Source organism: Meleagris gallopavo, chromosome Z (genome assembly GCF_000146605.3).
Source record: "Meleagris gallopavo isolate NT-WF06-2002-E0010 breed Aviagen turkey brand Nicholas breeding stock chromosome Z, Turkey_5.1, whole genome shotgun sequence".
NCBI lineage: Eukaryota > Metazoa > Chordata > Aves > Galliformes > Phasianidae > Meleagris > Meleagris gallopavo.
This window is the reverse complement of record NC_015041.2, coordinates 61,014,129-61,017,717: the sequence shown is the minus strand read 5'-3', so window position 1 is coordinate 61,017,717 and position 3,589 is coordinate 61,014,129. Positions and strand designations below refer to the sequence as shown.

General features: G+C 39.6%; 2 long non-coding RNA genes across 2 annotated transcripts in view; both read left to right on the top strand.

Moving 5' to 3' along the window:
- Positions 1 to 3,589, top strand: part of LOC109364097 — a 69,574-nt gene that overhangs the window by 52,097 nt on the left and 13,888 nt on the right. The window lies entirely within an intron of this gene.
- Positions 2,160 to 2,664, top strand: LOC109364098. Its single transcript, XR_002110102.1, has 3 exons — positions 2,160 to 2,232; positions 2,344 to 2,385; positions 2,489 to 2,664. It is a non-coding gene; the product is annotated as an uncharacterized LOC109364098 (long non-coding RNA).

The window sequence follows — 3,589 nt, the reverse complement described above, 5'->3', positions numbered from 1 at the left end:
AGCAACACCAGCTCCCTTTTTCTAGTCCTTTGCACTGAAACCTTTAGAAATATATCCAGATGTGATCCTACTATGTTTGATCTAAACATCTAGGTAATTATAGAACCCATTTCACATGGCAGAACAGGCCCCGACCTCTTTCAGCTGCTGCTCTTCGAATTTTTAACACCCTCACAGAAGATTAGACTTGAGTTAGCCCTAAATATAGTAAAATTGAGACAGAACAACCATAAGAAAGGGCTCTGCTCTTTCACTGAGTCAGCAACTCCTGAATGCCAACCTCTTATTTCTTTTCTCCCAGTGAACATTTAGCCCTGCAAGTGTTACACACAATTCAAAGAGCAAGAGTCAATGCACTTGTCATCAGAAGAACAGAACAGGACCATTTCAGTTCTGAGGATGTGAAGGTGAGATTCCTTTTCTCTAATTTGGGTGTGAAACAGAGCCACTGAAACCCACCAACACCTCTCTGGCTATCAGCGAGATAGCAGCTTTTTCTCTTGTCAGTCCAACTTCCTTGCAAGCACAACAGTAGGTGAGTAACATGACAGCTAATTATGCTGTGTGATTTCTTGCATGTTCATTAGTGACAGATGAGCTTGAACATTTGGTTATACTGAACTTTTATACTCTTATGCATAGATTGTCACTCTAGATCTTTTGTGGTATGTTATCTCTTCACAAAAGTAAATTGTTATCTTGTTCCATAAGTAAAATGGAAAATCAAGAAGAGTTATGCCTAGTCTCCTTGATGTTTTACTGATGTCAACGAGATTTCATTCTGGGTGAATCTGACGCTGTATGTGCTTTAATTTATATTCCACAGGTGGCACGGTGCTTGATTTCATACCATCAACAGCAGGTTTCTCCCTTCCCTCTGTTGCCTTTTAGCACACATCAATAAAATGATGTTGCTGCTAAGTCTGACTTGAAAAAGTTTAAAGCATGATAATCTGATGATAGAGTAGCGGAAATTTCTGCCTGGTTACTGAACAACTGATTGTCAGATTTGGGGTGGGAAATGTGAACTGAGTGTAAGATTTGCAAGGTCTGTGGCAAATCTGGAAATGGATCCACAAAGAGGTCATACTATGGTGTGAAGGTACAGATTTGGACGTGTCTATAAAGCTTTCAGGCATTTGCTCTGCAAAATTCCGTATGAAAGAGGGATTCTTTTTTAGTTGTATGCATTTTTTTCCCTAGTTGGAAAAAGCAATGGATAAATAAAGCTACATTTATGTTTCAAGCTAAAGCTCTCCTTTCAACCGATCTCCAGGTGTACATATTTCAGTGAGTTATGTCATTGCTTTGTGAGCTGATTTCTTTCAGCTTTTTGACTGGTCTGGGGATATCTCTATGAAATGCTGGACGTTTGGTGATGAAAGACTTAAAGCTTGAAAAATACTGTTTTATATGTAACCAAGTTTTTTGTAACGTTGAGAGATCAGACAATATATTACAAAAATCATGAAGGCCGTAAAATCTTTCTTTGGCCCTACCTGAACAAAGTCATAAGGCACTGAATTAATCTGCAGAGCTTGATCTTGTAATTAAATGCTGTACAGAGTAGTCCAGAGATGTCTGTAGTGAGTAGTTTTAGGGTCTCATGCTCAGAAAACCAAAGTTGGTCCTCGGTGCATGTGCTAATTTTACAGCACCACTGACACAGCGCCTAGGGAAAGCCTTAGCTTTTCCTTAGTGAAACCACCATACCAGCATGGAAATGCAGGTCATGTTTATCTGTTCTGTGGTATATGCATAGTTTGAATATACCTGTTAGTGGCCAACTGCTGTTGAGATTACCTTTTTCTAATCAATGAACATTGTCTGGGGCTTTTTTTGTTTCACACAGAACCCCCAGCATATCTGCAGTAGGCCAGTAAAATCCTGGCTGGATTTGTTTATAGCCTGAACACAAAAGACATTTTTTTATTTCATTGCTACTTCCCTGAGACCTATTTTGTCATTTTTTGGGTGACAGTCTGCTCTCATCCCTGCCACAGAGGCAGAAACATTCAGGGACAGAAAAGGACCCAGGCAGATTACTCTACAGAAGGAGGGTAGGAAGGAAATAGACCCACCTGGGCTGATTCTGCTGATTCTTCCTATCCTCTGCCATTCTGTGAACTATATAGAGCAGCTGCTGAGAAGAAGTGTAGCTTGTGAGAGGCTGAGGTCTCATTCCATGAAATTACACAAGGAATGAAAAAAAAGCTCACTTCACAAAACAGAGTAAGAATGCTAGTAATTATGTCTCATATAGAATAAATAATATATCTAACTTTCAAAGGCACTGACAAGCTGTGAAGGGGAGAAAAATTATAGCTCCTACTTTTGTTTCAGGATGGTGAGCCTCGTGACAGAAATGAAGTGAGTGTATGTTATGTAAGTAATTTATTTGTGCATCTTTGGCATTGTAGCACTAATAGGCTTGCTGCCAGGTATTCCAGACTGCAGTTTGTCATGTCTGACTCTTTTGTCTTTTCAGGCAATAGAAGAAATGGCCTTCTGCAGGCTGTCAGTGACAGATACCAGCTCACTCACATCGATAAAGCTCAATTAGCTGCTGGAGAAAATGTCTTTTAAAAATGTAATGAGCTGCACCTTGAAAGAATAGTAGACAAATGTGAAAAACTAAATAAAACCTTAATGTGGACAAGTAAGAATACCACAGCAGCCACGATAAAATCTTTTTCTTTTATTCTGTGCTTTTTATTACTTTGTGGTTTTTTAATATAAAGACTCTTTATTAGTCTGTTGAAAAAGATACTTTTTTTCTTTTTTTTTTTTGTTTCCAGAATTGATCTGATAGCTGTCATCTCATCATCATCATAAAAAAGCTGCCCTCTGGCTTACTATTTCACCACATATATTTCTGAGAATATTCCTTGAGTCCCACCAAACACTGGAGAACATCAGGGAAGAATATGCAGCTAATTGCCATGTGATACCATGGCTTTAGAATTAATAAGCATTTATTGGAAGGGCCGTATCAGTGATAATTTAAGAGTCTGTGTCTACAGTTTGCTCACGGAAACTCAGGAATAATTAAAACAACCAGGTCTGAATCAGTGATAACAGAGGAGAGTAAGTTAAACTGGAAAGTGAGGAGAAATACATGAGAAAGATAAGTAGTCTGGAAATACTTATCAACAGAAAGAGTGTCAGCGTCCACAGAGGTGGTGGACATCTTATTTCCAGTGATGTTTAAGACTTCTTAAGGAGCTGACTTCCAGCAGAGCTCAGAACTAAAACGCCTTTAAAAATACACAGCTGTGCTCCCCAGTGTTGCTATAATTAATGAACCAGATTGCTTAATGAACTTTGGTCTATTTTTGCACATTTCCCCAGCGTTCTCTCTGAAAGAGCAGTCATCAGAAGCCAGCAAGTGAAAGGCCTGGCAAGGCTCTTGGATTGTCTGGCCTCATCAAACTGGGCTGGTCAGAGGCAGCTGATCCATGCTGCTGGCACTGGAAGCTAGCCCAAGCCCTCCCATTTATCTTTTCTTCCACCAACCTCCTGCAGACTTTGCAGTTGAATGTATCCTATTTCATATCTGGTGTGGTGTGGTGTTGTGTGGCTGTGGTGT